The sequence below is a fragment of the Manis javanica genome, chromosome 4, assembly GCF_040802235.1.
Source record: "Manis javanica isolate MJ-LG chromosome 4, MJ_LKY, whole genome shotgun sequence".
Classification (NCBI taxonomy): domain Eukaryota; kingdom Metazoa; phylum Chordata; class Mammalia; order Pholidota; family Manidae; genus Manis; species Manis javanica.
In genome coordinates this window covers 97863678-97873804 of record NC_133159.1, presented here as the reverse complement: position 1 = coordinate 97873804, position 10127 = coordinate 97863678, and the positions used below count along the sequence as shown (strand labels likewise).

Below are 10127 nucleotides of genomic sequence, written 5' to 3'. Positions count from 1 at the left end.
TAGTATTTTAGGTACTACAAAATACAGTTATGTGTAAGGTGTGAGGATCATACAGCACCTGGTGTACGGTAAGCACTTGAGACTTGAATGAGTTGTAATATTCCAAAGATGTGTCTAGATATTATGTCTTCCATCCTTTTGAGAGATATCTCATATTAGAATATTACATTTGCCTTCTAATATATAAAACAGTAATTTTTAACCTTCTCTAGGCCACTGACACCTTTGAGATTATAATGAAATACATAGACTCTCCCCAGAAAAAAAAAACAACAGGCATTTATGCCCCAAATTTTTCATTCAGTTTCAGAGATCCTCTGAAGCCAGTCATGGATACCTATCTCAAGAGTAAACTGGAATCCCTGAGTGTTATTTGGTGTCATGTTAAAACTATTCAAAAGCCTTTATTCACTTTCTGTGCGGCCTAGAAATGACAGTGTTTATACTTACAGACTAAACCTGGGGTCTTTAGGAACAAGATTTAAGAATGATTGTTATTACAGTTTTATGGTGAAAAGTCCTAAATAACTTTTGCCAGTCAGTTTTAAACTAATACATCATGGCTTCCAAGGAAATAAAATTGTTACAGTCACTTTGGGCAGCTTAAAATCATAATCATGACTAATTTATGATTTTTATTGTACAAACTTCTTAGCGATATGTCTTGTATTTGAAAATGTTCACAAATCAAGCTTTTCATTTTTCCTGTTCTCTTCTCAGCTTTGTTCATATGTATGGTTTTTCATGTAGTTAATAATTATTTTATCAACATTCAACAAGTGCTGTGTGAATGCCTGTTATGTGAATAAGACACAGGCCATGCTCTTACAGAGCTGCTGTTCTAATAAGGAGAGATGGGCCATAACCAAATAAATACCGACTATGTCAGATGATAAGAGCTATGCGGAAGAGTGAAGTAGGGTGAGGGGATAGAAACAGTGGCAGGAAAGACATGCGGCTGGTGACTGGAGCAGAGACCTGTAAGAAGTGTGTGCTCTCTTGGGGAAGAAGATTACAGGCAGAGAGGACTGCAAGTGCAAAGGCCCGTCTGTATATTTGGCCTTTTGGGGAACAAGTAGAAGGAGGCCGGTAAGCAAGAGTTTGGGGTTAGAGTAGCTGAGAACACAATAAGACCTTCTGGGCCATGGTAAGAACTTTGGGTTTTACTTTGAGTGAGATGGGAAACTATTTTGGAGGGTTTCCAGTAGAAGAGAGAATTCTTTCTGACTTAAGTTTGTGAGAATTATTCTGGCTGCTGTGGTGAAATCAACTTCTGGGGGTGGGTTTAGAGGCAAAAGTTTAAGTAGGAAGACCAGTTAGGTTGATCTCCTTTTTTAGTGGTTGCAAAATAATCCATCACCTGCTGTTGGGCAAATACATAGTTTCCTTTTCCCCCATTAAAATAATGAAATGAACACTTTTGTGTTTAGAACATTTTCTTTCTTTTGGAATATTTCCTTGGGATTAATTTCCAGAAAAAGGACTACTGAATCAAAATATATGAGTATCCTTGTCATCTTGGTGCATCCATGAATTCCTTCAAAGATTAGGTTTTACTATTTAAGTGACAGCCACAGTTGTTCTTGTTTCATGTCAAGTCACTTGCATTGAGTATTATTTAATACTTTAAAAAATAATATGAGCTATTAAAAGAGATATTTTAGATTGTTGTATTTTTCAGTAGCTTGGATTTAGAGTTCATATGTTAGCTCACCTCTCCAACATTTGACAACAGGGTGCCAATTTTGTTGGAGATACAGAGATGAACTGAACAGGGTGTCTGCCCTCAGGGAGTTTTATATTCCATTATAATTTTATATTCCATTACAATTATAATGGAATATAGTTAAATAATAGTTAAATAAGTTTGAATCTTGCCAGTGTTTACTGTTACCAATGAACTTTGTTAGTATATAGTTGATGATCTTTTATATAAAAAAGGCATTCCAATTAAGCATCTAGTTTTTCGTATTGATAATTCTTATTCTCTTACTTACAAAAGGATTTTTTAATGGTATTTGCAGTTTGATTTCTGTGTTGTATGTCTTCAGACTCTTACAGCTCTGTCAGCCCCATGTTTTCTTCTTTGCAATAAATTATGCAACTAGTCCTTAGTTGAGGATTCTCACAGTTGCATTTTTAAATTGTTGTGATTATAGTTATTCAAAACACAGACTGTTGTTTCTGTTAAATAAGGTCAGCATTTCATCTTTGAAATCTTAGTTTATTAGGGAGGTTGATATCAGTCTGTTTTGATAGAAGTTATACCACTTTGAGGGCATTATTCAGAATTTCTGGATCCGAAATCTAGACGACTTGATCTGATGTGAATGGGAAACTCCAACATCTATAAAGTGAGTTGAAGTAATTGAGTTAGCTGCAGTCACCTAGCACTCACTGTCTGACACATGCTAGGGACCCAGCAAATGTTCACCGAACCTTTTAGATAACCCTCTAAGCTCCCAGTTTTAAAATACTCTTATAAGTTCAATTAAAATATCTCATATAAAGTGTTTATGTTGTGGTGAGTTTAAAATTGTGAACATAAACTTAATTCTTAATGTTCCTTTTTAAATTAAACTCATCAGTTTTAAAAAGAGTTATGGCATATTTCCAAGTTATATTCTGCTCATTCTGATGTCATATATTGCTGTATGACTTAGTGCCAAATTCACATCTTGTGGAAATGATTAGTGTTAAACAAAAATATTTGAACTTTCATATGTTACTGAGACAGATGAAGCATTCTTCCTTTTATTTTGTGCATGAAATTTGGAGATTACAAGTGGTAGTTTTATGTGCTTTTTGGTCTTTCATATACAGAGATAATATTGGCCCGTTAAGGTTTTAAATTTCTGTAATAGTGGTTATGAGTTTGCAATGAATTATTCACACATTCTCTCTCCAATTCCCTTTGCAGAGTTTTGAGATGACTCATTAAGAAGGCAGTTTGTTTCAAAGTTAAATGAACCAGATGAATATTGAACCTATAAGCTTCTCCTGGTGTTCTGATCAACAAAACAGTTTAACAGAGAACTGTGCCGTGCTCTCATTTCTGCTTGAAAATAGGCCTTTTAAAAGAGGTGTACGTGCATGAACCAATAAAAACAGGAAATTGTGTGTGATGATTAAGGTGGAGTTGAAACAAGAAATAGTGTATTTGTTTAAAAACAATCCTTTAAATGTTATTTTCATAAGTATGTGTTATACACATGGAGGATTAAATACATGCTATGAAATTAACTTCAATCATTAGACAAGTTAATGGCTTTTTTTTTTTTTTAGGTACTAATGACTTATTTATTTAGGCTATATAAATTTAGGTTAGATAAATCTGGAAGGAAAAAACTTCTTTGCATATCCAATTTTCCCAGACAGAGATAGTTTTCTATCTGTAGAGTATTTAGTTCACATTGATAGACAGTGGTTCAGAGTGTGTAGTGGTAAAGTTAACCAAATTTGGAATTAAATATGTAATTCTATGTTTGGTTTCAGTATATATTTAAATTAGGGCATATTTCATAAGAATAGGAATATACTAAACTATACATTATAACTGATAAAAGACACTGGTGGATTAATTAAAACTTGAAATGCCTTACTTTGAACAAGGTAGTTATATATAACATTCATGGTTATTTGCAGTGGTATGTTATTCTCACTTGTTCTGGTTGTAAAAAAATAACTGCTCAGGATAGAACTGTGGTTTAGTTATCAATGACAAAAGTATAAAGTATATACTTTATATAAAAGTATAAAGAACTGGGTACAACAGGGTTTTTTGAACAAATCCCAAACGCAGCTTGTAAGATTCTAAGTTAGTAATAGGTAATTCTCTCTTATTACAAACTGAACATTTCAGATCTGTCGAATGTGTAATCTGGCGAGTATAAATAAATTCATTCACTTTATTTTCAGTGGTATTTTTAAATTCATTTATAAATAGGATCATTCTGTTCTAGACAAGTTGGCTGTATTACAGAACACCAAGCAAGCAGCCGTAACTTACTTTAGCAATTGAAACTTAACACTAATCTTTGGATTTTATGTAGCTTTCAGTATCTAGCCCAAATCATTGATGTCTTTTGACCTACCTTTTAAAAAACTCCATTGTATGCTTGTGACAGTGTTGCCTAATTTCATTAATAGATTTCAGATTCAGTCATTGAACAGAAGTTTGAGCAACCCACTATTAGGCTCTGATGGAAACTGAGATGTGAGACCATAGTTTCTACTTTAAGGAATTTATAGTTTAGTAATTTATTTTGCTTGCCAGAACCTGACATATGTTTTATAAATAAATGTGTTTTCATGGTAGAGTAAAAATAGAATGATACTAATTTTCTAAGTAAAATCATTGTGGTATTTTAAACTCTTAGTTCCTCAACAACTATTTCTGTGGTCTTACTTTCTAGCAGCTTTTTAGTATTAGAGCAAACCAGTTTTCCAGTTGCTTAAAATACAGTAAAATAAGAATTGTTTGGTCTACTGCCTATCTTCAGGTCAAGGCTCTTTTTTTTTGCAAATTACTTTTCTTCGTATATGCCACATTGTAGAGAAGTTTTTTCCTGTTTCAGTGAGCAATTTTAATTGTGTTTAATGTGAGAAGTTTTTGGGGGTGGGGTGGGCAAAACAGCTTAAATTTTTTTCTATACTGATTAAATCATCCTTTGACACTAAAGTTAACTATTCACTAGAGCAGAAATGTGCATATAGACAGAATACATTAGTGTGCATTTTTAGTGAATGTTGGTAGCTTGCCAGCTTTATTTTCAAGTTTTCTCCCACTCCATACCTAACGATGATGTGCTTATAAAGCAACAACAGTATATTTTCTTAATTTGACAAATGAGAATAGTTTTATTGGATTTTCCTTTTTATGTGTTTTGAATTAGGATTAATTGGATATTTTTAAATCTCAACAGACATAAATAAAACAGTTCATTTAACTGTGGTGCTTTCTGATGGAGCATTGGCTGACTTCTAGCTTGTGAGCCTTGTGCGATTTCATGGATACTACAGAGTTTTGGATGAAATTTTTTGCACCGTCTAATAAAAGTAAGCAGTGAGCATAATAAGAACTAGAAACAAGTTTGATGTTTTCTTTGCACTAAGAAATGTAGTTTCTATTCCAAGTAATATGTCCTTGTTAGACTCAGGATCATTTTCAGTGGTAATAACTGCTTAAACATTTTTTTCCTGTGGGAAGTCATTCAAATTTTATTGTGACAAATTTTGAAAAGAACATAATGTAAAGAAGAAACTGAAAATCACCTGTAAACCCATTGCCCAGAGATAATTACTACTGACATTTTAATATACATTTTTCTAGTTCTATACAGATTTTTATAATTTTTAAAATTAGAATTTTACTTTTATATATACTGTTTGACTCCTCCTTTTTTCTCTGAACAGGAGATCGGTCTCCTAGTGTGGGACTTCTAGGTTAATTTATTATAATACTATTTTAAACAACATTGGGACAAACATTTTTGTACATTTATCTTTGAGTGCATCTCTGTTTTTTTTTTTTTTCCTTCTTTAGGATCGATTCCCAGAAGTGGGATAACTGGATCAGAGGGTGGTTACCCTGTATAAGAGTGTGTCTCACTGCACCTTCAATGGCATTGAGTAGGTCAGTTCTTACACTGTTGCCAGTTTGTAGGTATCTATTACAGTTCTTGGGTGGCAGTCGTAACATCCTCATATTATGTAATAATATCTAAAAATATCATAATGTCCGATTGGTAATTACCAGTCATCTTTAAAAAAGGTTGGTTGTAATGAAAAAATTCTTTGAAAATATTTTAGGTAAAAGTAATCTTTATGACAAAAAAGACATTCCCTATGCTGCAGTTTGACCATTGTTCTTTTACTAGGAAAAAAACTCACTTGAATGTTCTCCCTTTCCTAAAGTGACAAACATGAGAAAGTTTATTCTCTATTACATAGATGTAAATATGTAAAACTAAATTATTTCCGGTAGATGGTTCATATTTAAACACACACACACACAATCTCTCTCTGTCTCTCTCTCTTTCTCTCTCTCTCTCCCCATTAATGTTTAGAGCATTGGCTCTAGAGTCAGGCAGCCTGGGTTCAAATCTTTGCTTTGCCACTTACTAAGTACATGATTTGAGGCAACTTGGTGAGTATAGAACATGAGGTCACTTAGTAGATACACTATTCAGTGTTTCTGAACTTCGGCTTACTCGTCTTTAAAAGGAGAATAGCATCTACTTCATAGGGTTGTTGAGATTAAAATTACAGTGTAAGATTGCATGGCACATCATGGGCATTTAAGAAAAGATAGTGCTTTTGTGTGTGTGTGTGTGCGCGCCAGTTTTGGGGATGAGCCAGGAGATATCATTTGTGTCCTTATTTACTTGAATAAATGCAGAGATGCAAAAGGTAGTGAGCAATGGCAGCTGGAGGGGAGTTGTAGACATTCTTTGTGGTAGAAATGGCATGAGCCAAGAAAGTTTAGGACAAGTTGAGGACAAGAGATTGATTGACAGAAGCCGAGGCTTGTAAAATTAGAAAATATGACAATAAGGGCATAAAGACTGATTAGGGCTAGACTTTGGAAGTCACTGAATGCCAAGTTGAGAAGTATGGACTATCAGGAACATAGTAAGTTTTGATATGAAGAAAATGACCTGATGAGAGCACTCATCTTTTAGAAGATGAATCTGACTACAGAGTATAGAAGGAATTGAAGAAGAAAGAGACTGAAGACAGGAAGCTTGGTTTAATAACACGGGCAAGACAAGATCTTAGGGTTTAAAGGAAAACAAGAGGGAAGGTTTTAGGAGGAATTGTTGGGCATCGCTGTTGTGAACATCTCAAGATATTCAAGTGTACCCAATTTGGAGATGAAATTTTAAAGAAAGAGTCTGAAATCTTAAGGGATAGCTGCATGGAGTTAGACACAACCTCTGGGAGATGCTAGGGCTCAGTATACTTTGCTGGTTGCTATTTAAAAAAAAAACAAACCTGAAGGGTAAAAGATTCCTGTTATTTCATCAGTGAAAAACATATGTTTATGCTATTCTTTGACAAATTTATAGTTTACAGGAGAAATTTTCTTTGTTTAGCATTTTGAGTTCTTAGTTAATAGGGAATCCTCACTTTCAGACATATTTCTGGAGATAGTATCTTAAAATACTTCACTGTTAAGGTGGAATTCTTCTGCATGTCTTTCCAGCATTTGTTAATGCAACTGGACTTTCGAAACATCAGTTGTGTGAGCACAAGTGATCAAAAATAACGAGACTTCTTGTTAAGTAGCTTAGAGTGTTGATGGCAGTGAAATACGGAGCTGTGAAAAATAGGAAAGAGTATATGATCTTTAAAAGTAAGTACTTTCAGTACTTTTCTCCCTTTAACCTTAATTCTTTAATTTAAAAAATGAGTTTGCAAATGCCATTCTTGGTCATTTTGGTACCTAACTCTAGCTCTATGCTAATTATGGTTTCCACTTGGCTGAGTAATATGTAAGCAAGTTAGCCTAACAATTGATACTAGTATTTCTTTTGACTGTAAGTAAATTCACTTGAGTTGTGAATTCTCTCTGCTTACTCTCTTCGTTTAATACTGCCAGCTGAGAAATGAAATATTTTCTAAACTCAGAAATAAAGTCCTTATTATTAGTTATTTTTATTCAGATCTCTTCCCTTTAAAAGTATCCTTGAAAATATTTTTAAATTAATAAGCAAATGTAGAACATAGTATTGGGGATTGTGTGGGTGTTACTATTTACAAATACTGTGTTTTTCTTATGTGAGTTATCAGAAGCCCAGATCTGGTCAACTGAATGGTGTTTTGTTTACTTAAAGAGACCTCCCATATTCAGAACAATGACTAATGTCACAAACTGTTAAGACGCTAGTTGAATCTCTTTTCTATTGGTTTGAAGATATTTCTGTTTGTATAAACAGAATTGAGAACTATAATCATTCTCCTAGAAGTGATCCCTCTTACCCTTCTCTCAAACTTCTCAGCCATAACTGAGAACAGGGTCTTTGCTGGTTTAGGTCCTTCTGGCACCGTCACTATGGTGGCACCTGTGGCCTTATCACTCTATAAGTCTTACATTCTTAGAAGCGTGCTTGCATCTTGACAGGAAAAATAAGTTATTAGATTAAATGACTAGCAGCTTATGGTATACTATTTTAAGAAAATTCACAATTTTATATTCCATTTATACCTCAGTAAGGCTGAAATAAGAAAAATTCATTCAGTTTTTATATGAGGTGACAAATGAAGTATGAAACATGAATAGGCTTTCATATCTTTCTATCCTAAAGGATTGAAATAAAATAAAAGAAAGCCCCCTGGTTGACTGGAATATTGTATATTTTTTTCTTATTCTTTTTATCAAAAGAAGGGGGGGAGTTTCTTACCCTTGTGAAGAAGCAATTTTGAATGCTGAGTTAAGTTCCTGACTAAGAAATTAGAGTCCTTCCCCCAAATAATCTTAAATAGCTTGTCTGATTATCCAACAAATATTTATTGAGTGATTATTGGGTTCCTGGTACTGTCCTAGAAACTGGGGGTAGAGCAGTGAATAAAACAGTGTCATGGAGCTCTTTATATTAGTAGGGTTTAGTGGTTGTGGAGATACAGTAAACCAATAAATGAACAAGATAATCTCAGAGGTCACAAATGCTATGAAGAAGCTTTACCAGGATGAAATGACAATTATGGAAGGGTTTACACTGAGGAGGAAAAGCTCCCTGAGGTGATGATATTTAATCTGAGACCTGAATGACAGAACAAGACATGTCACAATCTGTAAGAAGAGTAAAGCCGGCAGAGGGTCCAGTTGGTACAAAAATGTTGAAGTGGGAAACAGTTTGTCATGTTTGAGAAGGCATTGTGGTAAGCTGAGAAGAGACTGGTAGGTGAAACTGACAAGGCACAAATTATCTAAGTCTTTGGTGAGGGGTTTGGATTTGTTTTTATAAATACAAAGGGAAGACATAGGATATCACTACCTGTGTCTACTGCAGTACAAAGCACAAAGTAGGTAATCAGTAAATATTCATATTTTGCATACATGCAAACAATAAATGAGTGAATGACAGATTGCCTCTATCTCTGTAATCTTTTCTTCAGTGCAGCATACCATTTTTCTTATGAGTCTAGAGAGTTCAGAAATAATCACCCATCTTTTTTCTCTACAAAATTCTTCCTCTCCCCAGAATAAGTTTTAAGGTACTTAAATCACACAGTAAAAATCCTGAGGAGGGAAGTAAAGACCCAAAACTTGGAAAGTATGATTTTAACTGAGTAGTGTAATGTTTTCATCTTAAAAAAAAAAAAAAAACTGCTTTAGACCCCTGTATTCACACTCAAGAGAGCATCTTCTTTTGGTCCTAACTGTATCTCTTAATTTTTTTTAACTGTTTAAAACTTTACTGTAGTTTTCTGACATGAAGTGGTGGAACAGTAGTAGTCAAAATGTTTATGTAGCCAACATTAGTTGGCCACCTAATAATCTACCACAGTGTCAGTGGGGCTGGGGGAGTATGTATTTGTTTCTGTCTTCAATTAGTACATCAGAGTGTGTGGTTTGTTGTTCAGTTATATGAACTGATGATTCTGGGGCATTTAATGATTAGCAGGGTTGAAAAAAATACATAATAAGGTGTTTTTTTTCCCCAATTGATGTAAATATCCAGGCAAAATAGTAGGAGATCTCTAAATTACCCAGTTCTAAAGTTTCTAATCCTTCAAATGAATTAATATCTTAATAAGTTTAAGTTTAGAGTTCTTTTAAATGAATATGTAATAGGAATGGATTCCTAAGGGATGAAGTAAGTACAGATAATCTAGAGATTGAAACTGTTGTAGTGGAAGGTTCCAAAAGGAAAGGATTATGATACAAGATTTACCAAGGGGCATGGGTAACACATGGAAGTTGCTGTCCTCGACTGGAAAGAAAATTTATTTTCACAAAAAGAGAAATGAAATGGATGAAATGAGGCCTATAAGAAGATAAGTTAATGTTAAACAGATAGAACACTTTAGATACAGTGTTCTTGGGGGCCTTCAGAGAGGGTATTAGAAATCTCACAATTTGGCAGTATCATCACATCACTACTTTATTAAGCATGAGATCT

At 33.9% G+C, this 10127-nt stretch overlaps 1 protein-coding gene across 6 annotated transcripts in view; it reads left to right on the top strand.

Moving 5' to 3' along the window:
• RAP1A (RAP1A, member of RAS oncogene family) overlaps positions 1-10127 on the top strand; it is a 75939-nt gene that overhangs the window by 1658 nt on the left and 64154 nt on the right. For 2 of the 6 annotated variants that reach the window (XM_037005376.2, XM_037005377.2), the window contains exons 2-4: positions 4-68; positions 4926-5058; positions 5546-5635. The exons of 1 other annotated variant lie outside the window; for it this stretch is intronic. The gene's annotated coding sequence lies outside the window, so the exon portion shown is untranslated. Of the gene's footprint in view, positions 1-3; positions 69-940; positions 1090-4925; positions 5059-5545; positions 5636-7207; positions 7358-10127 lie in introns of those variants that run through there. 3 more of the 6 variants (XM_073234420.1, XM_037005378.2, XM_037005380.2) reach the window with 3 other exon arrangements.